General features: G+C 41.2%; 2 long non-coding RNA genes across 3 annotated transcripts in view; one reads left to right on the forward strand and one right to left on the reverse strand.

Annotated features, from left to right (window-relative positions):
* The window catches only part of LOC138744246 (uncharacterized), a 58,331-nt gene extending 50,738 nt beyond the window's left edge, over positions 1-7,593 (reverse strand). For both annotated transcript variants that reach the window (XR_011345401.1, XR_011345391.1), the window contains exon 1: positions 7,504-7,593. This is a non-coding gene — a long non-coding RNA (uncharacterized lncRNA). The remainder of the gene's footprint in view (positions 1-7,503) is intronic.
* LOC138744264 (uncharacterized) lies at positions 5,488-27,191 on the forward strand. Its single transcript, XR_011345417.1, has 3 exons — positions 5,488-5,814; positions 24,965-25,030; positions 26,441-27,191. It is a non-coding gene; the product is annotated as an uncharacterized lncRNA (long non-coding RNA).

Raw genomic sequence — 27,191 nt, forward strand, 5'->3', positions numbered from 1 at the left:
GAGATCCTGCAATACCACCGCAAAGAAGATCTGTCATTTAGCTGGCTTTGCTCGTATACACTGAACCAAACAGTGCCAGGCCAGTGTGTCATTTTACACAGCAAGCCAGCATTCCAGGAATAAAAGAGGCAGGCCTTGTGGCATCAAGTGTGACATATAACGTACACATCCTTTGCCGGCTCGCCCATTTTACACAGACGTCAATCCAAAGCTATGACTGCCTCTGCTGCCAGCTTAAAGGTGGGACTACAATGACACCTTATTCCGCGTTCGTACCTTTTACACGGAAGGCATGGCGCAATATTCCCGCATTTAAGGGGCTTAAGTCAACTTATGTTCATTGAACCTTTTCCAAGGACCTTGCTGTTCTCTTAGTGTGGACATCAGTCTTTTATCAGCTTTTAATTTGAGGCAAGTTAAGACCCCAGAGACATTTGTTACATCAGACCTATCAAAGGATAATCCATTTACCTCTTGCTGTTTACATCAGAATTTTCCAATATTGTACATTTTCTCCAAACATTAATCCAAATCACCAAAAAAAAACTTTCCTCCAATCCATTCTCCTGATCTTGTCATGTTTATTTTTACCAAAAATAGACTTTATTCACAATAAATTATTTACAAAAGGAAAACCGTTCAAAGTCTGTGCCCACCACTGTGGCAACTTCTTGTTTCACCAACTCCCCACAGTCCAAGACAGATTGATCTTGTCATATTTATGACCTTTGCAATTACTCTCCAAAATACTGTAGGTTCTCCCTACATTTCCATCTCCCTCCACCTAGTTTCTGCCATCCACTGCAGTAGGGGTAATTGATAGTGCCCTAATTAACCCATCATACTACGCATCTTGAGGAAGCCAGGGCACCCAAAGGAGTCCCACATGGTCATGAGTATGTGTGTACAAAATGCATCACAGACAACACAAGGTTGAGATTGAACCCAGGTCACTGGAACTATGAAGACCCTACCTCCACTCGCAGTTTCTAGATAGAAACACAGAAAACCTACAGCACAATACAGACCCTTCTGCCCACAAAGTTGTGCCAAACATGTCCCTACTTTGGAAATTACTTGGCTTTCATATAGACCTCTCTTTTACTAACCACAAACCTATTCAAATGTCTCTTAAAGGACCCTAACATATCCACCTCCACCACTGTTGCCAGAAGCCCATTCCACGCACCCACCACTCTCTGCGTAAAAAATTTACCCCGACATCTCTTCTGTACTTACTCCCCAACACCTTAAACACATGTCATCTTGTGGCAATCATTTCAGCCTGAGGAAAAAGCCTCTGACTATACACGATCAATGTCTCTCATCATCTAAAACACTTCTATGAGGTCACCTCTCATCCTCTGCTCCAAGGAGAAAAGGCCAAGTTCACTCAGCCTGTTTTCATAAGGCCTACTCCCTAAAACACGCAGCATCCTTCCAGTCATGCGGTGACCAGAACTGCGCACAGTACTCCAAGTGGGGTCCGACCAGGGTCCAAAATAGCTGCAACATTACCTCTCAGCTCCTAAATTCAATTCCTCAATTACACCTCCGTGCAGAATATGACTCATCTACAACTAGAGGAGCAAATTTGTAGGGAGATAGCAGATATTTGTATTAAGCACAGGGTTGTGATTTTAATTTTCCAAATATAGATTGGGAAACCCATTCTGTGAAAGGGCTTGATGGATCAGAATTTATAAAATGTGTGCAGGATAGTTTTTTAGAGCAACTAGAGAAGAGGCAGTGTTGGATCTATTGTTGGGGAATGAGATAGATCAGGTGACAGAGGTATGTGTTGGGGGAGCACTTTGGATCCAGTGATCAGAGTGCCATTAACTTCAAAGTAATTATGGAAAGGGATAGGTCAGGGCCTAGGGTTGAGGTTTTCGATTGGGGAGAAGCTAGATCTGAGATGAGAAAGGATTTACGAGCAGTGGATTGGGATAATTTGTTTGAATGGGAAGGATGTAGTGGAGGTCTTTTAAAGGGGAGATCTTGAGGGTACAAAATCTTTAAGTTCCTGTTAGGTTGAAAGGTAGGGTCAAACGTTTGAGAGAGCCATGGTTTTTAAGGGATAAAGGAGATGCATGGAGAATACATTGAATGTAAAAATAATCTTAAGAAAGAAATAAGAAAAGCTAAAAGATGGTGCGAAGTGCCTTTAGCAAAGAAGATAATTATGGAAAGTCTGGTGAAAGAGGAAGTACTGCAGCTTTTGAAGGATATATAGGTGGATGTCTCCAGGTCCCAACAGGATTATCCCCAAGACCTTGAGAGAAGTTAGTGAACAAATAGCAGAGGCTCTGACCGTGATTTTTCAAATGCCATTAGAGATGGGTATAGTGCCGGAGGATTGGCGTATTGCACTTGAGGTTCCTTTGTTTAACAGGGGTTCAAGGAGCAAGCCTAGCAATTATAGGCCTGTAAGTTTGACGTCTGTGATAGGTAAATTAATGGAAAGCATTCTTAGAGATAATATATATAAGTATGTGGAGAGACGTGGTCTGATCAGGAACTTAACACAGATTTGTGTGTGAAAGGTCATGTTTGACCAATCTTGTTGAATTTTTTGAAGAGGTGACTAGGAATGTTGTTAAGGGTAGAGCAGTGGATGTTGTCTATATTGACTTCAGTAAGCCCTTCGATAAGGTTCTGTGTGGAAGGTTAGTTAGGAAGGTTCAGTCGTTAGGTATTAAATTTGAGATAGTCAAATAGATTCAACAGTGGCTGGAAGGGAGATTCCAGAGAGTTGTACTGGATAACTGTTTGTCAGGCTGGAGGCAGGTGACAAGCGGTGTGTCTCAGGTATTGGGTCATTTGTGTTTGACATGTAAATTACTGATCTGGATGATGGGGTGGTGAATTGGATTAGTAAATATGCAGATGATACTAAAATAGGTGGAATTGTGGATAATGAAGAAGGTTTTCAAAGATTGCAGAGGGATTTGGACTGCTTGGAAGAGTGGGCTGAAAGATGGCAGATGGAGTTTAATGCTGATAAGTGCAAAGTGCTTCATTTTGGTAAGAATAATCAAAACAGGACTTACATAGTAAATGGGAGGGCACTGAGGAATGCAGTGGAGCAGAAAGATATAGGAATAACGGTACATTATTCCCTGAAGGTAGGGTGGTGAAGAAGGCTTTTAGTAACCTGGCCTTTTTAAATCAAAGCATGGAATACAGGAGTTGGGAGTACTGTATGCAGTTCTGGTCACCGAATTATAGGAAGGATATCAACAAGGTAGAGAGAGTGCAGAGAAGATTTACAAAAATGTCACCTGGGTTTCAGCATCTAGATTACAAAAGATTGAGCAGATTAAGGCCTTTATTCCTTGGAGCGTAGAAGGTTGGGGGGGGGGGGGGATTTGATAGTGGTATTTAAGATTATGAGGGGGATAGATAGAGTTGATGTGGATTAGCTTTTTCCTTTGAAGGTAGGAGAGATTGAAACAAGAGGTCATGAGTTAAGGGGCAGAAGTTTAGAAATAACTTCTTCACTCAGAGAGTGGTGGCTGTATGGAATGAGCTTCTGGGAGAAGCAGTGGCAGCAGGGTCCTTTTTTCATTTAAGGAAAAATTAGATAGGTATATGCATTGGAGGGTAATGGGCAGGGTGCAGGTAGATGGGACTAGAGGAGAGTACTTGGTTCAGTGTGGACTTGAAGGGCTGAAATGGCCTGTTTCCGTGCTGTGATTATTATATGGTTACAACCACTCTTTGCTTTCAGTGGGCAAGCCAGTTCTGGATCCACAAAGCATTGTCCCCTTGGACCCTGTGCCTCTTTACTTTCTCAAAAAGCCTTGCATGGGGAACCTTATCAAATGCCTTGCTGAAATCCATATACACTGCATCTACTGATCTCCCTTCATCAATGTGTTTAGTCACATGCTCAAAAATTCAATCAGGTTTATAAGGCACAACCTGCCCTTGACAAAGCCATGCTGACTATTCCTAATCATACTATATCTCTCCAAATGCTCATAGGTCCTGCCTCTCAGGATCTTCTCCGCATCAACTGACCGACCACTAAAGTAAGACTCACTCGTCGAATTTCCTGGGCTATCTCTACTCCCTTTCTTGAATAAAGGAACAACATCCGCAAGCCTCCAGTACCCCTCCCGTCCCCATTGATGATTCAAAGAGCATTGCCAGAGGTTCAGTAATCTCCTCCCTCGCCTGGGGTACATCTCATCCAGTCCCGGCAAACTGAGGCTTTCCAAAAGCTCCAGCACATCCTTTCTCCTAATATCTACATGCTCAAGCCAAATGATTTTCATGTCACTGTAGTTCATTTCCCTCGTTTAGTCTCCCTATTTAGCAGTTTATACTCTGGCCTGTCTTTTACCCTTCTTCACAATGATTTTATTGCCGATTGTTACACTAGCAGCCATCATCGACTTCCAACTTCTGTGTCTATTTTTCTAATGAATTAGACGTAGTCATGTTTAATTTGTTGTTTTGGTTCCTTCAAAGCATCAACACTCATAATTAAGGGCTTCTATATACTTAAATTAATTATCCTGTTTCATTTTAGACACTAAAAATATAAAAAGAATAACTGCTGCCAAAAATGATTTAACTGTTGAACAGGTGTAAAATGATAGTTTAACCTCTGACTACTTTAATATACAGCAGTGGTTCTCAACGTTTTTCTTTCCACTCACATACCACCTTAAGTAATCCCTATGCAATCAGTGGTCTGTGATTAGTAAGGGATTGCTTAAGGTGGTATGTGAGTGGGAAGGGAAGTTTGAGAATCACTGCTCTAGACCCAAGTGTTACTGAAATATCTTGCTTGAGAACAATTGTCATTGCCCATTTCTTTTGGAGTTATGAAACCGTGCACATAATTAGGTTTTCAAACTTTTTCTTTCCATCCACATACCATCTTAAGCAATCCCTATTAAGCACCGATGGCATAGGGAATACTTAAAGTGGTATGTGAGTGGAAAGAAAAAGGTTAAGAACCATTGAATTATACAGTATAGATACAAGGCTCAGAGCTGCTCTACAGAGTATTTTTCATCTCCAATTTGCATCAGGAAGTAAGCTGGAATACATTGTTTTGTAGACAAGCCAACACCTGGTGTTTAGCCACTTATCTTAAAAAAGGTATTGGCTAGCTTTGTTTACACATTGCTGTGTAAAGAACAGGGAGCAAATACCTCCCTTCCACTGGTGCTCCACAGCAATGAATCCACAGCTTGAAACTGAGGGGCTGGTTCTGGGAATTAACATCCACTGCATCTGATGGTCTCCTGCATCACCAGGGTTGCAAGCTCAACTATGGTACTATCAGGTTGGGGAGAGCTGTACAGCTTAACAAAGAGGAGAAGGCAGCTTACATCACATCCAACACGGAGTAATGAAAGATGTTGCAGGAATCAGGTAGTCTGTCAATGGCCACTTCCAGCCAAGAGCTGGGGTGTAGTCCTGAGCTCAAGAACTCAGTGTTCACCCTGCCTCAGCAACCATCACCTCACAGATAACATCTTCATGCTGAGCTGTAAGAAATTTATTGCTGGAGTTGTTTCAAGTGCTTGGCTCAGCAATCCAGCAATGCTGTTAATTAAGGACTTCTCTATAAATAATGCCAAATCCATGATCACTCTTGTTCCTGAGGACACATCCTGAATGCTAAGTGAAGTACCAGCCCTGTTGTCTATTTAGTTACACTTTATTTTTTTTGCTATGTTTGAGATATGAGAGGAAACTGGGAAGTGAAACGCTGAAGTCTGCAGATGCTTGTGATAGTAAAAACAGCAAGAAATGCTGGAAGAACTCAGCTGGTCGCACAGTCCATAGGAGGTAAAGATAACGTACTGACATTTTGGGCCTGAGCCCTTCTTAAAGGTATAAGTAACAAAAAAACAGGAAAGCACCTGAATAAAGACTGAAAAATGGCAGGAGAAGCCTAACAGTCAAAAGGTGTTAATTGGATTTGATGAGAGGCAAGGTGAGAATTGATTTTGGCTCTGTGAAACGAGACAAAGAAAAGGCAAGAGAGAGAGAAGGGGAAAAGGGATGGGGAAGAAGGAGGCTGTTTAACAGAAACTAGAGAAGTTGATATTAAGGCCATCACAAATTCCAGGCCAGCAGAGTTAAATCCAGGCGGATGGACCCATTAGGCAGAAGTTTTACTAGTTACATTATACCACTCCAATTCGGGGTCAATTGCCAAACCTGGGTATTCTAATCCTGTTTCACGTACCCAAGAAAAATGTGTTCTTGCTGCAATCATGAGATTAAATTGGGCCTCTTTCTACATTTTGGAGTTATGAATGTGACTCCTTTTCTGCATCACAGGCTTAATTTATATTGTTTTGTTTGACAGGTCATTTTAAACTGACATTAGAAAAGAGGGAAATTTAATGCTGGAGTAAATACTTAATGCATGATTCAGACAGCCACAGACTTTAAACTGAAAATGATCCAAGTTGCAAGCTGTTTACAACAGTCACGCAAGCAAAGAATTTGCATCAGGAAGCAAGCTAGAACACATTGTTTTGTAGACAAGCCAACTAAACTCCAAAAATTTGTGAATTAGAAGATTGCCATTAATTTTCTAAAACCAAAATTGAACATCTGGAATTCACTTAACAATCATGTTATTTAATGTAGAAAAAGAGCAAGTTTAAAAATAACATAACAATTTAGAGGCAACACAAAATATCCTAAATATAAACTCTTCAGGTAGATTTCACTATGGCAACAAAGAGAAGCAAATCAATTCATTGTTTATCATTCCTCAAGTATCTGGTGTAATATTAATTCATACAGTCCAGGAAATCCCTAAGAATGATCCACTTCCAATGTGGTTTATGCCTCGTAGTTTTCTACAAGAGGAAAGTGAGGTGGAAGGGATAGGCAAAGATTCCTCCTCCTGTTTTAATAACTGGAACATGCATTTATGGATTAGAAAGTGGCATATTCTATATTTCAGCTCTTGTACATCAGGTGCATTGACTGGAGAGGGTGAACTGTGGAGGGATAAAGCCTTTTCGTTTTGTTGGGCATCTTTGTCTTTGCTTATTATAAACATTTTGTGCTTCACCGACTTTTTTGTCCTTTTGTTTGCTGATGGCTTCATTGGTAACACTGACATGTTTTTGACGGATGTCTGCTTTGCAATGGAATTAAACATTCAGCCTTTGGGCAAGCAAGCATTGCCCATGAGCACTGTTTCCTCTAAGCTCTGTGTGTGTGTGTGTGTGTGTGTGTGTGTGTGTGTGTGTGTGTGTGTGTGTGTGTGTGTGTGTGTGTGTGTGTGTGTGTGTGTGTGTGTGTGTGTGTGTGTGTGTGTGTGTGTGTGTAAGCGCACACGTTTTGCAACCAGCACACAAAGGAAATTAATGCATCCACACAAGGTAAGTTACCTAAATAATGTAGTAATTATTATACTTATTGAAAACAATCTTTTAGCTTACTGTTTCTGTTAACTACTTAGTCAGTTTTTCAAATACCACATTTGCAAATCACTAATTTACATCACCTCACCTTTCCTGTTCCGGTTTGTACAGCTGCAGCCATGTTTGGCGGACAGTGTTCATATCATAAAGTTTACGAATATCTGTTTCAAATTCTGTAGATAGCTTATTGAGTTTTTATTGAAAAAATATTGATTCACTATGTCAAATTCAAAAGAAGCGAAGGGCGTGAAGCTCAAAAGAACTGCAAGTTTGTTTAAAGTTGAATGACTTAACAAAATAATAAAAACTGCTACAATGAAAGCTCATGGACAGGGGTGCAGTGCTTCCAGAGTTCACCGGACCGTCACTCCGGCACCTCAGGGGGTGGCTCCGGCACCTCCTTGTGGTCATTTTTGGTGAGCTCCAGCACCTAAAAAATTAGCACTGCACCCCTGATCATAAGGTCATGAATGTTCAGCTGCGAGTTTATGCATGATTCAGAAACTGGAGTTATCTGTTTGTAATGTTGTGATGGGAAAGTTGCTGAAGAATTTGCTAGTGGGATGATATTTGGAAACTTGACTTACTGAAGCATCGTTTGGCAAGTTTATATTCAGTGCGCACATACTTTTGTCACGCGAAAAAATGTCCACAACGTAAGATTTTTGCGCACACTGACTACTAAAAATTAGAGGGAACATTGCCCATGAAGCCAGTGATTTCATAGAAAATCACACGCACATGGATGCAAAGATCAGAGGTATACACATCTAACACCTCACTTCACCGCTGGACTCAAAGGGAAGTCCATGATAATCTTCTGAGTTGAGATGTCAGATAACCCTTCTATCTGGAACCTCAGCTTTACACCATCCAGAGCCCATTTAACCAACCCCATTTTGTTTGAACAGGCTTATCAGCTTGAGTTTTAAAAGTACATTTATGTGTGTCTTTTTCTTGTTTATTTATGGTTTTAATTGACAATATGCTTGAGTATTGTCTTGAAAACACCCACATATTTTTGCCTTTGCAATATTGTTTTACAATATATTTCTCATACATTTACTCTCACAATGTATTTTCTGCCCAATTGCATTTTTTTTTAAATCATTTGCTGTTCCTTCTTATTCAGGCTAATTGCACTTGAATTCTATCCTTAACTTCCATCATCCCCGAACTTCCTGAGCAATGACTGGTTCACTTCTCTGGCAAACTTTCATCTCTCAATGGAAAGTATCTCCTTTGGGAATGAAAAATATTTTCTTAAATATTTGACATCATTTATTTAGTGAACTGTTTAATTACCAATCTACTGAGCCAATTCAGTCCTCATATCTATATAATTGGTTCTAAGTTCAAGACACTAGTTCTAAACTCAATTTTATCCCTCAAGAATTGAAAATAAATTGGTGACATTTCTTTGATTTTGCTGAGTGAAGCCTTCCCCATTCACACAGAGGCCCTAATATACCAGCACTCATGCAAAGAAATCCCAGCAAAATCCACATTATTGCAACCATTTTTCACCCATTACAAGATCATTATTTATCCCTGTCCCATTACACAAAATGCAGTATAGGTGTAAATATTTCTTTCACAGCGCATTACTCCAGGAAGGTATCCCAAAGCAAACTATGAACTCTTTTAACAATTAATTTTGCCATTTGAATTTGCTGAGTCCATTGGACGATTAAATCTTTTCCTTATGTTTATAATCTCATGTTTCCCAAGTACCATTCTCTCCACTTATGGTTACTTCTGATAAACTCAAACGATTTCCACCAGTATTTCTGTCTGTCATTTTCCAGGTGATGCAGCAATTAGCAGAGTTTGTACATTTGCCCCATTATTGGATAATCCCTCCATAATGTGTGGGAAAAAATACTTTTTTTTCCTTTATTTGTCCCTGCCCTCCATAGTTTTAAATTTGTAATCAAGCAATTCACATGTGATTAAAGTGCACATTCCAGATTTTGGTAATCCTGAGGTTTGGCTGATGTCTCTCACAGTTTTATTCTTGTTTTCAGCCTCATAATGACTTGTTTGACTTTCATTGGCACAATCTGGTCCTCATCTTGAAAATGGGAACTACAGACTCCAGAGGTGATCAAAAGCTTAGAAACAAGCCTAGCTCTCATATACCTGCACCCATGAAGCAATTAAACAGACCTGAGTTCCCACAAACGCCTGTGAAACCAAATGTCCCAAACATTATGGTGTCCTGAAATGAGGGGACTATGTATAAAAAGTGCTGTAATTTCTACATGGTCAAACTAAAATGTATCCAAATAACCTTGAATAAAATCTGGAATGTGCACTTTAATCACGTGAATTGTTTGATTACAAATTTAAAACTGTAGAGTACAGGGACAAATAAGGGAAAAAAGTGTCTTTGCCTCAACATTATGGAGGGCACTGTATGTCCCCTTGTTAATCAGCAGTGCTATTTCCTGACCTTTGTTACAAATTACCAAGTGAATACTTTTATCGAAGGCCTTTTGAAAGTAATAAACATATTACATTCCTGTCAACATTTTACTACTCTGAACAATTAATGCTCAAGTTATTATTTCCCATTTTGAAATCTGGTGCAACAGTATTTTACAGGTCAGTAACTTGCCAATGTCAGGATGTTCAATAAAGATGAGCGAATGACGAAGTCCCAAGTTTGCTGATTCAGTCCTGACGATTACTGTCCCCATCTTTGGACTCGTGGATTACAGCAGCTGAACACAGACTTGGCAAAGCTTTCCAGCAATTATACTACAAAATATGCCTGCTACACTTCTACTAGGTCAGGGACAATCAAAATGATGCCATCTTTGATGAGTGGTATAAATTATTTTCAACTGTTCCATGTTCTACCCACAAGACACAGCATGTTGTTGTACAGGGACTTTGTCATCATGAATCTGGTCTGTTTTGGGCAGAATGTAGATACTAACAGATATAGAAAAGGCAGACATCATTGGTATACATAGAAAAGCCAGCATAATCCTAGCCACAAGCCCTGGCTAATTATATTTTCAATTTATAAATGTTTTCTTATTTTATATTTGAATTAATATAAAAAATATTAAGGCTAGTGATTCCAAAATGCTGATGCCAGGTTTTCAAGATTATTTTTGTCAGGTGATATTGCCACTATTTATGTTGGAGCAGAGTGAACAATGTGTTTTAAGATAGTGAAGTACAAAGAATTAGGAACACAGGAACATAGGAAGTAGGAACAGGAGTAGGCCAAAAATGGCCCATCGAGCCTGCTCCGCCATTCAATACGATCATGGCTGATCTAATTTATGACCTAACTCCACCTACCTGCCTTCTCCCCATATCCCCTAATTCCTCTATCATGTAAAAATTTATCTAACCGAATTTTAAATATATTTAATGAGGCAGCCTCAACCACTTCCCCGGTTAGAGAATTCCAAACATTCACTACTCTCTGGGAAAAACTATTTTTCCTCATCTCTGTCCTAAATCTACTCCCCCGAATCTTGAGACTGTGTCCTCTCGTTTTACTTTCCCCGGCCAGCTCAAAAAACCTTCCTAAATCTATCCTATCCATACACTTCATAATCCTATATGTTTCTATAAGATCTCCTCTCATTCTTCTGAACTCGAGCGAATACAATCCTAGATGATTTAATCTTTCATCATAAGTCAACCCCTTCATCCCAGGGATCAACCTATTACACCTCCTCTGGACCGTCTCCAAAGCCAGTATATCCTTCCTCAAATATGGAGACCAGAACTGGACACAGTACTCCAGCTGCGGTCTCACCAGTACCTTATACAGTTGCAACATTACCTCCCTACTCCTGAATTCAATTCCTCTAGCGATGAAGGCCAACATTCCATTTGCCTTCTTAATAAAACCTGCTGCACCTGCAACCTAACTTTTTGCGATTCATGCACAAGCACTCCCAAGTCCCTCTGCATAACAGCATGCTGTAGTTTTTCACCCTTTAAGTAATATTCAGCTCTTTTATTTTTCTTGCCAAAGTGGATAACCTCACACTTACTAACATTGTACTCCATCTGCCAGACCTTTGCCCACTCATCCAGCTTAACGATATCCCTCTGCAGACTTTCCACATCCTCATTACAGAATTGGTTAAATGAAGATGGAAACTTCTCATCTAATCAGGAAATTAGTTTTCTGTAATCAGTGTGAAGATTCTTTATGCATTGGTTTGTTGGTGGGATGGAATTGGCTTTCTGGGAAAAATATAAATAATCAAAATAAGGGACCAGGTGGAAAAAGGTTGCAAGAGATGAAGGCAATGATTCGGCTTGCTGAAGCATGCAACCAGCAGCAAAGAGACATGCCAAATGCCCCTCGTTATGTGCTGTAAATTTACTTAGTTCAATGGATCAGTTTAAAATAATTCCAGGTTACATCAAAGTATTTGCATTTTGTTTTTTGGTAAATCACATTTCTCCTTTACCAGCTTTTACGTTGGTAATGCTTGTTGAGGGAAAAAAATCAGGATCCTTAAAAAAAAATGTACTGTCATCAGTGGGGCAAAGCTATATTTTGAAGAGGTCAGCCAGGTTTCTGATAAAAAGGAATCGTATTCCCGAAGTAAAAGCACAAAGCTGGAGAAACGCAGCAGGTCGGACAGTACTGTATTATTATACCTTGATGAAAGGCTCAACCTGAAATGTGGGTTATATCTTTGCTATATCAAGTACACGATCTGACCTGCTGCGTTTCTCCAGCATTGCCTTTTTACTTCAATCACAGTGTCTGAAGACTTTTGTATTATATTCCAGAAGTCTTAGTTATTCCTTAAACTGGGCTCATTCACATTACTTTTTAAATCCTTACATATTGTTAGAGGGGAAAAAAAAACATTGAGGGGAAAATGTCCCCATCTGCTGGGTTTTTCTAAAAGACTGTCTGACAGAGTAAAAATTAAATGATTCTGCTCCATTCAGCCTCCAGATTTTATTGCAATGTTTTGAAATTGTAAAACTCATTGAGCCTATTGTGGCTGCCCTTCCAAAATCCTTCATTCGCCTGTTTTTCCAAAAGTTCATTGTTTCCTTTTAAACCATTTGCAAGATTTGTTTCAAAACATGTCCAATGCTATATATCCTATGTCCTGTCTCTGAACCAGTGTTACTGGTGCTTGGTTGGCAGTCCTCTCTGCTCTGTGGTTACCCCTACAACATCCAGGTGGAGAAGAGCCAGGCAAGACTTAAAGCAAGTCACAATTCTTAAAATTTAGGGAGACATGAGAGACTGCAGATGTTGGAATAAAGAGGAAAAAACAAACTGCTGGCAGAACTCAGCTGGTCAGGCAGCGTCTATAGGAGAGAAAAGGAAGGTCAACCTTTCGAGTCAAGACCGTGTATCAGGTCTGAGAGTAGAGAGGGATGAAAGCCAGTGTAAAGGGTAGGGGGCAGAGAGGGGTGAGGGAGGGACCAGTAAGTGATAGGTGGATGGCTCAACACGCTATCTTCCCTCTTCTCTCAGTCCTGATGCAGGGCCTCTTTTCAAAATATTGACAGATATTGAAAGATATGCTAATATTAGCTTTATTTTACAACTGATATAATATAAAATACTGCAAATAATAAAGCATATGACAAGTAACCACAAATCAAATTTTATAATTATAGAATTATACGATAAAAAAATACAAAGTCCTAACGATCTTAGACAGCATTAAATTCTGGACACAACTCACCCCTTTTTGGCCCTGTCAACACCATTGCCTCAGGCTGTCTATAGTTTCTTGGCAAAATTGCCATGGTTCATACCCAAATCCCTCTACTTCTATTACAAAAGAATCAAACCAGTGGCACTGCTTGTCATAAATCGTTCTCTCTGTGGTTAATCTTTTCCCTGTCCAGTTTATTCCTCACAAAGCCCTGCACTCGAATCTAGATCTGTATCCTCAATTTTCACTGAAGAATCATGATAGGGGAAGAGCTCTGAGATTATGACTGCACCTGGAGAAGTTTCTCTTACAATTCTGCAAACAAATCAGACTGCAATGTCATTGTGGGAAAAAAAAACAATGTAGATGGTCATTGGGTTAAACAGAATCAGAATTTATTGTCTTGAGCAAGACTTGAAATTCGGTGTTTTTTGCATCAGCGTCATGGTGCAAACATTCATATTATGAACCAACTTACAACAATAATAATAATAAAAAATAAAAATAATAGGGCACAAAAAGTAAGGCCGTGTCTTTGGTTCATTGATTATTCAGGAATCTGATGGCAGCGGGGAAGAAGCTGACCTTGTGCTGTTGAGTGCTTGTCTTTAGGCTCCTGTACCTGTTCCCCAATGGTAACAAAGCGAAGAGGGCATGGCCTGAGTGGTGGGATCTTTGAGGATAGAGGCTGCTTTTTTAAGACTCTGCCTCAAGTAGATGTTCTCGATGGAATGGCAGGAATGACTTATGAGGAATGATTGCGCAAATTGGGATTGTACTCGCTGGAGTTTAGAAGATTGAGAGGGGATCTCATAGAGACATATAAAATTCTGGCAGGACTGGACAGAATGGATGCAGATGGGAAGTTTCCAAGGATGGGAACCATTTAGGACCGAGATGAGGAGGAATTTCTTTACCCAGAGGGTGGTGAATCTGTGGAATTCATTGCCACAGAGGGCAGTAGAGGCAGGTTCATTAAATATATTTAAGAGGGAATTAGATCTATTTCTTCAGTATAAGGGTATTAAAGGTTACGGAGAGAAGGCGGGGATGGGGTACTGAACTTTAAGATCAGCCATGATCTCGTTGAATGGCGGAGCAGGCTCGAAGGGGCGAATGACCTACTCCTGCTCCGCTCTTCCATGTTTCTATGAGTGAAGTCTGGTGCCTGTGATGTCGCAGGCTGGGTTAACAAACTCTGGAGTTTTTCCTTATCCTGAGAGTTGGCACCTCCATACCAGAGAGTGATGCAACCAGCCAGAATGCTCTCCAATGGTACAACTGTGGAAGCTTTCAAGAGTCTTTGGTGACATATCTAATCTTCTTAAGTACCTCACTAACATGGAGGCTCCAGGACAGATCCTCAGAGATGTTGACACCCAGGAATTTTTAACCCTCTCCACTACTGAGCCCTCGATGAGGACTGGGTCATGTTCCCCTGACTTCCCCCTTAAGTCCACAATTTTTTCCTTCATTTTGCTAATGTCAGCTCAAGGTCGTTGTTGTGTTACCTCTCAAGGAGCTGCTCTATCTCCCTCCTGTACACATCCTCATTGCCATTTGTGATTCTGCCAACAACTACGGTGTCATCAGCAACTTATAGATGGCATTGGAATTGTGCCTGGCCTCACAATCATGGGTGTATCATGAATAGAGTAGTGGGCTCAGCACACATCCTTGAGGTGCGCCTGTGTTTATAATCATTGAGGAGGAGACGTTGCTTCCAATTTACACTGACTATGGTCTTGAAATGAGAAAGTCAAGGATCCAGTGCAGAGGCCCCGAGTTAGTAGCTTCTTGGCCAGCACTGAGGGAATAATAGTATTGAAAGCTGAGCTGTAGTCGATGAAGAGCAGTTGTATGTATGACTTGCTGTTTTTTGAGGTGTTCTTGAGCTGAGTGGAGAGCCAGCAATATTGCATCTGCTGTAGAGCGATTATGATGATGGTCAAATTGCAATGGTTCCAGTTCGTAGCTTGGGTACATAATTCTGGCCATGGACACCCTCTCAAAGCATTTAATCACAGTAGACGTTAGTGCTACTGAGCAATAGTTATTTAGGCAGCTCACACTACTCTTCTTGGGCACTGGGATGAGTGATGCCCTTTTGAAGCAGGTGGGAACCTTTGACTGCAGCAATAAGAGGTTGAAAATGTCCGTGAACACTGCAGCTGGTTGGTTGGCATGAATTTTCAGTAATCTCACAGGTACGCTGTCAGGGCCTGAGTCTTGTGAGGAATCCCCCTCTTGAATGGCGTTCTAACATCATCCTCAGAGACAGATATAATCTTATTTGTGAAAGAAAAATAATTTTCCTTGCAGATTCTTCAATGTGCAGCTTATTAAAAAAAAGTCTGTCGATTGTTGGTCGATATCAGTTAATCGAGAGTTAAGTACACATCTTCCTGATGTGCATCTCCTGAAGGTCACTCCTCCACAATGGGCCTCAGAGTGAGAAGGTCATGGATTCACATATCACTCCAAGGTGACTGAAAGAAACATGCAAAGGTCATTCTGAACTGAAGATTGACAGATGTAACGCAACCCCCTGCTAGTGATCCAAATGGCATCTCAGAGACTATGGAAAAACCAGGAATTATATTTGAAATAAACTTGGCTATAAAGCAGACCAGCAATGAATTAGTGCAATGATGAAATGGGACTGAACTCAGAATCTGAAACACTGCCATTGGCAGTCTCCAGTTATTGGTATAACCTTTACTGTAAATGGTGAGTGTCAAACATCAGTTCAATCACACTCAAGTTTTAAAAAAATGTACAAAGTCCACCTCATCTTATTATAAAAAACTGTAGTGCCTGCAGGAGAATGAGTCATGTTAGAAATTGTACCAAGTTACACACTAGATTTAATCTAACAGTGAGGAATCGTTTTACAAACAGTGGCAATGTCTGAGGTGGAGGAGGGAGATCACAGATTTGAAAGAATGAGATAAGATGAGCATGTTAACCTAGACAGATACACTACAGGAGACCAGACAAAACATGCTCTTCAACAGCAAAAGATTGATCTATGGTATTAAGCATCAATGCTGAGAAATGGAATTTAAGAAAAATAAAATTGAGAAGCCATAATCCAATGGCTTCCTATCAGTGCTAGGAATGTCCCAATTAATTCCACCATCACCAATGAGGCAGGCTGTAACATACTAATAACAAAGGATGTCGGAATTGGCCATTCAGATGTCCAAATTTGTCCTAATGTTACATCCACTTTGAACTCCCAATTGTTTCACATCACTATTTATAAAAAAAAAAGCTTTATATTTTCAGGTGAAAGTGTGCAACTCTCGTTGTATTCCCAGCCTGTGGGTGATATGGTTGGTGTAGTGCGATGCTGCAAGAGCGCCAGTAATCAGGACTGGGGTTCGAATCCCACACTGTCTGCAAAGAGTCTATATGTTCTCCCCATTTCTGCTTGGGTTTTCCCGGGGAACGGGACTCCGGTTTCCTCCCACCGTTTGAACCGTACAAGGGTGTAGGCTAATTAGGTGTAAGTTGGACGACACGAACTCAAGAGCCTGCTACCTACCAAGCTGTATGTCTAAATTTAAATTTACAGATGGAGCCCACCAGGCATAGTTGAGGAGTGTCAATGTGTCATGTATGGATAGCCTCCTTGTGATTTGCAAGTAACACAGGCCTTGATGACAAAAGCAGACCATGGGTGAAGGGCGAAGTCTGCTTGCTGTATTGTTTAACAGAACCCGAACCCAACTGAGAGTACAGGAATGGAGATTCAACTTTGTCATTCCAATCTGGCCCTGAGATTCCTCCTTTTTAATAATGTCCCTCTTTCTTCTTGGATGGCACTACTCATAGAGAATGTTGGCCCACACGTCCACTTCAACAGCACCAAGACAAAAAAAAATCCAGACAAATGAATGTGAGAGTTTGAAATCCAGGCAGGAGGACCAGCCCAGAAACAAGCTGAGCAAATATCACAGTTGGATGGCTGATAAAGACCAAGAAATCAAGTTACTTGATGTTGTAGAATTTAGTATAGAGTCCAAAGGGCTGCTGTGGTCCCAGCTGGTAAGTCAGGTGGTCTTCCTCATGCTTGCATTGAGCTTCACAGTGATCGTGCCAGTGGCCACAGACTAATCGGTCAGGGTGGGAGTTGGGTGGACATTGTAGAGGCAGGCAAGACAAAGCTCTTGTTGAGCGCTGATGCCCCACATCATGGTCACCCAATCTGGTTTCTCGCACACACTATTTCTCTCCCTTTAAACAGAGGATATGCTCAACCTGACCCAGAGGGCCTGTCCTTCTGCTCTGCATACACTTTGTCCATGTTCCCACCCTCTTGTTGCTCCCATTCACTCAAGGTCCAGAGAACCTTGTTTAAGGCATCTCCATGGTTACCCTGCTTGTTACCCTATCAGAGACATACCTCTCCCCTGCCCTTCGGCAGCTTTTGGTCTACTTTTCAGTTCTGACAAAGGTCTCCAATCTGAAATAACAGCTCTCTCTCTCTCCTTACAGATGCAGCCTGACCTGTTGAGTATTTCCAGAAATTACTGTTTTTTTTTTGTTTAAGATTTCATTTTTAAAAAATAATTTGAAGCACAAAGGCTAATAAATTTCACACTGCACCCGAGAGAAAGAGCTGTAATTTTATGGAGCCATATGACAGTCGCCTTGCAGAGTCTGGTATTCAGTTGCTTCAGGCTTTAAGGATCTACTATTGAATAATGGTCTGCACAGACTTGCTGGTTCATCTCCCAGTCAGAATGACCACCTGCAATCACTTTGACCTACACTAATCCTGGCTGAAACCTCACTGGCCCTCTGCATCCCAGAGCCCTGTAGCGTGTTCTGAGTAGGGGCAGTGTGGCAAGCAGCCAATCCTGACAGCTGGTACACCTGCACAAAAACAACTCAAGTAAATAAAGATTGAAGTAGAAACACAAAACTGGAGAAACTCAGCAGGTCAAACAGTGCCCTTTATAATAACAAAGGGAAAAATGCATAACCAAAGTTTCAAGCTTGAGCCCTTCATCAACGTATCAAGCCGAAACGTCGGTTATGTATTTTTTCCTTTGCTATATAAAGGACACTGTTTGACCTGCTGAGTTTCTCCAGCTTTGTTCACTTCAGCCATGGCGTCTTCAGATTTTTGTGTTTTACTTCTAAAAATTAAAGTAATATAGGTAGGAATGTATAATTTTAAATAAAATTAAAATGATTTAATGTTTGAATAACTAATTTGGCTCCCTTGTGTCCGCAACATTTTTTCTGCTCAGGAATTCGAGCCAGATTCCAAATTCCATCACGGGATTCCAGACAGAATGAGTAGATTCTGTCTCCCTGATATGTCAGTAAATCCCAAGTTCCCATTCTTGACAGCATATGTATGGAATTCATGGTTGCAATGGAAAAATGCCAGCAGTTACACAACACAGCTAGCAAGTTCCAGTCTATTCGATTGCACAGGCATTGAGCACTTGTGTTTAGGTTGTGATTCAAATTTTCCAATCACAATGCCACAAGAAGGACACTTAAATGATATGGAATTCTCCAACATGGAACCAGCATTTCAATTATTATTTTCTGAAAACATTGTTGCAAGACCATTGAAAAATCTAATAAATAGGCCAATTCATACTGGACCTCAACACCCCACTGTGATCCTGGATTTTCTCACTTCCAGACCACAATCAGTAAGAACATCTCCTCCACAATCTCCATCAGTACTGGAGCACCACAGGGCCTCGTTGTTAGTCCCCAGCTCTACTTGCTATACACCTATGACTGTGACTTCACATAACATCAGTACCTTCTACAAATTTGCTGACGAAACACAGAAGTGGATTGTATAAAAATCGAAAGAGTCAGCATACAGGAGGGAGGCTGAAAATATGGCTGAATGGTGTTCTAACAACCTCACATTCAATGCCACCAAAACCAAGAAGCACTATAGGAGGGGAAACCCAGCGGGGTAGAAGCTGTTCCTGAATGTGGTGGTCTGAGTTTTGTGGCACCTATACCTTGTTCCTGATGGCAGCAGTGTAAACAGTGTGTGTGCTGGGTGGTGTGGATCCTTGATGTTTGCTGATGAGGACTAAGAGCTGGTTGATGCTGCTTGTTGTTGGTGAGACCCTCTTCTTATCCCTGCTTAGGTCAGAGGATTTATCTATAAATGGGGGGGGGTTAATTACCTATGATGTTATTGTTCATCTTTTTGACAACTCCATGGAGGGCAGAACCTGCAGATGCAACAACTGAAAATAAAATTAAATGCTTTAAGATTGATATATTTATGCAAGTGAAGTTTGTTCAGTGTAAATAGAATTTAGTATTTTTGTATTTTAAGCTGTATATTCTTAATGCAGGTGTATGTATTAGGCATTGTAATTAATTTATCCAGCAGCTACCAATCCGAGCCGGTTTCAGTGTATTTGGAAGGAATTTTTCTGTATGCTGCCTTTGTTCTTCTGGATGTCAAAAAGTGGGAGTTGGTGTTCAAATGGAGCTGAGTGAGCCTCCAGAAATGAGAGCCTTGAGATTCTTCTTTTTACTTCCATCCTGTTTTTCTTTCCTTGGATTTTCATTCCTTCATATCTGACCGTTTTGCAATTCTACGTACATATTAGGGATACAAGTTAAAAGCAGAGCTTCACGATAAGCTACATACTCTGGGCACTCAATTCCCGGAAAAAGGTGAAGCATGTAAACCCCTGTCAGGATTCTGCTACTTAGCATGTTTTACATACATTTCATAGATTCTCAAACTGTTTCAGCAGTGGTAATGTTAAATGAACCTTATCTTTCATATGACAGCTATTTAACATCAAATTTTGGTCAAAATTTTGGAAATGCTTATGCTTTTCTTGATCCAGAATGGAATTATAGAAAAAGCACTTCAGACAGTGGTAACTTGAACTCGATATTTTGATGTTTCACCAATGAATTCAAGCCCATCAATTATCACCACAGCAGGAGTGAGAAGTGACAGCTCATATTCTCAAATTGCTTGCATTCAGATTCCTGAATAATGGAATGTGTTGCTAAATGATTTCTATTTAGATGTCAATTATGAACACAGTGGCTTATGCAAAAAAAATCCATTCCTGAAAAGACAACAGGAAATTAGGGAGCTGTGAGTGCAGCTAGGACTATTACACAAATCCCTCTCCTTCCATCAACTCCATCGAAACTTCCTGCCTGTATAGTTTCCTCTGGTAGATTATTGCCCATCTGACCCATAAAGTTGCTGCTCAGATCCCTCTTAAATTCCTCCTCTCAGAATAAACCTATGCCCTCTAGTTCTGGAATCATCTACCCTGGGGGGAAAAAATGAGTATTCATTTTATTCATTGCCTCTCATAATTTTATAAACCTCTATTAGGATTCCTGTCGACCCTGCAACATCCTGATAAATCTCCTCTGCTCCCCTTTCCAATTTATTGATGGCCTTTCTATAGCTGGGTGAGCAAAACTGCACAGAGTTTCTGTGTGGTCTCACCAACTTCTACAGCTGAATTGTGAGATCCCAACTTCCGTACTCTAAAGCCAGCCCAATGAAAGCCAGTATGTCAAATGCCTCCTTCACCTTACAACACTCTCCAGAACCCAGCCATTCACCATGAAATTCCAACCCTGGTTTGACTACCCAAGTACAAAACCACCTCACACTTAAGAGTTAAATTCCATTTTCCACTCTTTGGCCCACCTTGATCAAGATCCTTTTGTTATCCTTTCCAAAGTTCATTAAACCTCCAATGTTGCTGTTTACTGCACATTTTATTACAACTTTACCTTCCAAACTGTTAACATTGATAATGACTACAATGGACCTTGCACCAACTCTGTGCCCACCACCCCCTCCACTGATCACAGGACTCCAAGCAGAAACACATCCCTCCACTACCTTCTGACCATTCCTTCTGACTACTTCCACTAAGCCAATTCCGAATCCAATTGGCAAACACTCATTAGATCCCATGTGATGTAACCTTTCAGACTAAACTGCCATGCTGGACTTTGGTCACAGGACTTGCTCAAGTCCACATACACTACATTACATCCATTGCCCTGCCCTCATCATTCCTCTTTGTCACCTCTTCAAAAATCTATCAGATTCATGAAACACTATTATTCTACTAAATAGAATAATACCTAGTGTCGCCGAGAATATTCTCCCAGAATCACAGTGCGGCTTTCGCGCAAACAGAGGAACCACTGACATGGTCTTTGCCCTCAGACAGCTCCAAGAAAAGTGCAGAGAACAAAACAAATGACTCTACATCACCTTTGTTGACCTCACCAAAGCCTTCGACACCGTGAGCAGGAAAGGGCTTTGGCAAATACTAGAGCGCATCGGATGTCCCCCAAAGTTCCTCAACATGATTATCCAACTGCACGAAAACCAACAAGGTCGGGTCAGATACAGCAATGAGCTCTCTGAACCCTTCTCCATTAACAATGGCGTGAAGCAAGGCTGTGTTCTCGCACCAACCCTCTTTTCAATCTTCTTCAGCATGATGCTGAACCAAGCCATGAAAGACCCCAACAATGAAGACGCTGTTTACATCCGGTACCGCACGGATGGCAGTCTCTTCAATCTGAGGCGCCTGCAAGCTCACACCAAGACACAAGAGAAACTTGTCCGTGAACTACTCTTTGCAGACGATGCCGCTTTAGTTGCCCATTCAGAGCCAGCTCTTCAGCGCTTGATGTCCTGCTTTGCGGAAACTGCCAAAATGTTTGGCCTGGAAGTCAGCCTGAAGAAAACTGAGGTCCTCCATCAGCCAGCTCCCCACCATGACTACCAGCCCCCCCACATCTCCATCGGGCACACAAAACTCAAAACGGTCAACCAGTTTACCTATCTCGGCTGCACCATTTCATCAGATGCAAGGATCAACAATGAGATAGACAACAGACTCGCCAAGGCAAATAGCGCCTTTGGAAGACTACACAAAAGAGTCTGGAAAAACAACCAACTGAAAAACCTCACAAAGATAAGCGTATACAGAGCCGTTGTCATACCCACACTCCTGTTCGGCTCCGAATCATGGGTCCTCTACCGGCACCACCTACGGCTCCTAGAACGCTTCCACCAGCGTTGTCTCCGCTCCATCCTCAACATCCATTGGAGCGCTTACACCCCTAACGTCGAAGTACTCGAGATGGCAGAGGTCGACAGCATCGAGTCCACGCTGCTGAAGATCCAGCTGCGCTGGATGGGTCACGTCTCCAGAATGGAGGACCATCGCCTTCCCAAGATCATGTTATATGGCGAGCTCTCCACTGGCCACCGTGACAGAGGTGCACCAAAGAAAAGGTACAAGGACTGCCTAAAGAAATCTCTGGGTGCCTGCCACATTGACCACCGCCAGTGGGCTGATAACGCCTCAAACCGTGCATCTTGGCGCCTCATAGTTTGGCGGGCAGCAACCTCCTTTGAAGAAGACCGCAGAGCCCACCTCACTGACAAAAGGCAAAGGAGGAAAAACCCAACACCCAACCCCAACCAACCAATTTTCCCTTGCAACCGCTGCAATCGTGTCTGCCTGTCCCGCATCGGACTTGTCAGCCACAAACGAGCCTGCAGCTGACGTGGACTTTTTACCCCCTCCATAAATCTTCGTCCGCGAAGCCAAGCCAAAGAAGAAAAGAAATCTCTCACATTCAAAAGCATGCTGACCACTTCTATCAGTCCCTGCCTATCCACCTGCTGGTAGATCCTGCCCCTCCATTAGTTTTCCAACTACTACATCAAGGTCACTGGCCTGTGGTTTCTGGGCTTGTCCTTGTGCCCAATTTACACAAGGGTGCATCATTAGCCACCTTTCAGTCTAGCCAAAGATGATAAAAATATTGGAGCAAGGGCCTCTGCAATTTCTTCCCTGGCTTCCCACCACTTCATCAGGCCCTGGGGATTTGTGAACTTGAATACATTCTCAGGCTGCCAATGCATCCTCCTGGCACTTCCTCAATGGTCCAGGACATCACAACTGATTTCTTTCAATCCCTTGGAGTCCATGACCTTCTCCACAGCAAAGATTTACAGAGTAAATCAGAAATCAAGGACTAATTTGAAGGGTGAGTGATTAATGTAATTGATCTGGTGAAGGCATGCAACTAACTTGGAGTCACTTTCTACCTGAGATGAGCAGCAAGAGCACCATCGGTTTTAGGACACATGTAATTGATACTCTGAGGTCCCACAACATAAGTTAGTAGTGAAAGTCAAGAATGCAGATATAAAGTGCCATCTGACCACTGGCATCTCTGGAGGATGCTTGGAAAATCCACAATATTTAGTTACATTTTATTATACTTGGTCAGGAAAAAATAAGCTTGATCTTTCCAATTGTAAACTGATTCCAAGTGCTACATCAGGAGTCATAATTCACCAGATCCCTGGAATGGAGATCCTAGCTATAGAATGATCACATTCCATTGCTGAAAAAAAAGTGGGTGTTGCCTACTCTACACTTCTTTCATGTTAATTTGATGCACATGGATGCATTTGGCAATGTGTAGAGAAGCTAAATCCCCATTAGATCATCTTGCATAGAACAATATAGTAAGGTTGTCTATGCCGAACATGATGCCAAAATAAAACAAACTCCTCTGCTTGAACCTGATAGATGTCCCTCCACCTGTCATAGTCATGTGTTCATAGTCACCTGATAGATATCCCTCCACCCCTGCCATAATCATGTGTATATCCAGAAGTCTCTTAAATGCTGATGTTGTACCTGCTCCTATCACAACCTCTAATGTTCCAGACACCTACCTGTGTAAAATATTGACTATCCTATCAATGCCTCTCAGTTTTATAAAGGTCACCCCTCAGCCTCCTACACTTCAGAGGAAACAAGTTTATCAAATCTCTCCCTATAACTCATATCCTTTAAACCAGACAACATCTTGGTAAACCTTTTCTTTCCAAAGCCTCCATATCTTCCTGTGATGGAGTGACTAGAACTGCATACAGTATTCCAAGTGTGGCTTCACCAACATTTCATATATCTATGACATGACTTCCTTATTCTGATGCACAATATGTCAAGCAATGAAGGCAAGAATGACATCCACCATCTTCACCTTCCTGTCTCCTTGTGAGGCCACTTTTAAGGATCTGGACCCCCAGAGCCCTCTGCACATCAATGTCTTCATGGGTCTTGCTATCATCTTTCCCTTACATTTGATATTCTTGCATGCAACACCTCACATTTGCCTGGATTAAACTCTATTTGCCATTTCTCTGCAATATTTGTAACTCATTTATATCCTGTTGTATTCTTTGATAGTCCTCCAGACTATCCACAATACCATCTCTTTTAGTGCCATCTGCAACCACACCCACCCACATTTTCACTGTCATTTATATATATCATAAACAACAGGAGTCCCAACACCAATTTCAGCATCTAGAATAATACCCATCCATCACTACCCAGTCTTCAATGGGCTGGCCAAATCTGTGCTTAATCATTCACCATGGATCCCATGCTCCTTTACGTCCCATGAGAGACTTGTCAAATGCTTTTCTGAAGTCCACTTAGACATCCACTGTCCAAGTCACACCACCTTTGTAACCTTATCAAAATACCCCACACAAAACCAAGTTGACGGTCCCTAATCTAACCATGCTTTCTTAAATATGTGCCAAACCTACCTCCAAGTATCCTCTCCAATAGTTTCCCTATCACTGATGCAAGCTCCACTGGTCAAAAATTTCCTGAATTATCCTTCTTTCCCTTCTTGAACAAAGATGCAACATCAGTACTCTCCAGTGGTCTGGGACTTCTCCTGCAGCTAGTGAGGGTGCAGAAATCTTTGCCAATGCTTCAGCAATCTCTTAACCTGGCCTTTTCAATAACCTGGGTTATCTCCCATCAGTTCTCCGCAAAAGACCCAGACAGAAGCATCAACAGATTGTGAATCGCAGAATGAGTCACCACTGAGGTACACTTTTCATTTTAATAATCATTAAACTTTTCAATTAGTTCAAATTTTCTTTCCTTTTTTGGCCTCATTTTATTTTGAATTTATTATTGGAGCTGTTTTCACTTCAGGTTGTAAATTTCAGATCACAAAATGTCATCTTGGAAATCCAGTTTCTTCAGCCCATTAATTTAAACCTGTACACTCCGGTTACCAAGTCTCCTGATGCTGTAAACTTCATCAAAAATGTGCTCATTTTTGAACGTCTCGATAAAATCTCCCCCTAACCCTCCCCACTCAGAGGAAAACCACTTAATATTTGCACTCTTATTCATGGTTCTTCTCAAACTTTTTTTTTTAAGTTGCATTCATTCCAAGGCCTTGGCATTCTTCCCAAAATGGGGTGGTGAGAAATGAATACAACGTTTCGGTTGAGACCAACCAGTATTTCATGTTCAGCGCAGATGCTCTTGGCCTCTAAAGTCAAGGAGAGCTTGTGATTTTTAGTTGTTTTACACATTTATCCTGTAATGTTTTTGTTCACACATTCTTGCTCCTTTCTCCTCTTGAGACCCTTTAATCACATTAATTCTTCTTGGGTTAAATCAAGTTCCATGTCACTCATTTCATCAATTCCTAATGAATGGTCATGGCCTGAAATTTTGACTATCCTTTTTACTCCCACTGGCAGCTGTTCGACCCATTGAGTTCTTCCAGCAGGTTGTGTTCCTGCTCCAGATTCTAGCATCTGCAGTCTCTCTCGTGTCTCCACTTCACAAGATATAGGAGCAGAAGTAGGCCAATCGGCCTACTGTTCCTGCCTGAAGCCAATTGCTGTTGCCCTTGTAATTTGCAATACTTTGAAGTTCTGCACCACATGCCAAATCTGAAATTATGCTTTCTGAATCTATCCAGTCATTAATTAGTCTCAATATAATCAATGAATTTGACACTAACTCTCCAACCTGAAAAACAAATCACTCAATGTGACAGTTGGACTCTTTATCTATTTGGCAATCTTGTATCTGTGCTTTCATTTCCCTCTATCCTATGGATTTTAATCCTGCCTTTGTCGGTATACAGCACTGACAAATGCACTTTAAAGTCAATGGACATAAATGTATTCTCTTTAACCAGTATATTGCATCTTCACTTGAATCAAATTAATTTCCAAGCTCATTACTGTCATTTTATAAATATAACGTGCACTTTTTACTAACTGTGTGTTATATGTGTGTGTGTGCTACATATACAAGAATGTTTTTACATGTTGAAATAACGTGCACAATTTATAGTGGGCATGGGAATGTAGTAGCGGCAATAAAACTGTGGAATGTGTACTGTCTCCTGTCCCAAGTAAATGCAAATTTATTATTCTACACCTGTGCTATATATGTGTGTGCACATTATAATGAGAATATTTTTACATAGTTTAAGACTTTCCACACTTCATTGAACAAAACAGCAGCACGGCCTGCGGGAGAATTGGAGATAGGTGCAGCACTAACTGGATGTGTGAGACAAGGCAATAAAGAAAAAAGATTGAGGTAAAGTTGAGTGACACAACCTCTGGAAGAACTGTGAAGCTTCAGTCATAGTACTTGCTGCCTGAAAACTCACGTCGTTGACAAAACTGCATCAAAGTCCTTGCATCTCATCTTATTTAAAAAGTTCAGTATTTCTGATCAATGATAGATCGTCTGCTACTACTAATAAGTACCATAAATTAATCAGATGAGGATATTAATTAACAAATATCAATCGCAGGGCTCAGTGGCTAAAGGATCCTCGAGGATGGTGACTACAGTAGCAGACCAGTGAAGGGCTGAGTGGGGGAGAGACCCATAATAAGCTGCAGGCGATGCATTCAGAGGACCCACATGGGCTGTGGGCTGCTGGACATGGGCTCCTGGGAACCCCTTCTCCCTAGCCTTTTTATTCAGGTGCCCGCTTGCTATCTACTCATACCTTGAAGAAGGGCTCAGGCCTGAATAACTAGTTATATATCTTTACCTCCTGTGGGTGCTGTGAGATCTGCTGGGTTCCTCCAGCAGTTTTGTGTTTTTACTATAATCACAGACTTTCATGCTTCACTCGAATATTTATGTAATCATTATGTACTGTGTATTTTTGTGCGTGTACCGTGGCAGAGAGAGATGCTGTTTCATCGGGTTGTGTACAA

This window comes from Narcine bancroftii, chromosome 1 (genome assembly GCF_036971445.1).
Source record: "Narcine bancroftii isolate sNarBan1 chromosome 1, sNarBan1.hap1, whole genome shotgun sequence".
Classification (NCBI taxonomy): Eukaryota; Metazoa; Chordata; class Chondrichthyes; order Torpediniformes; family Narcinidae; genus Narcine; species Narcine bancroftii.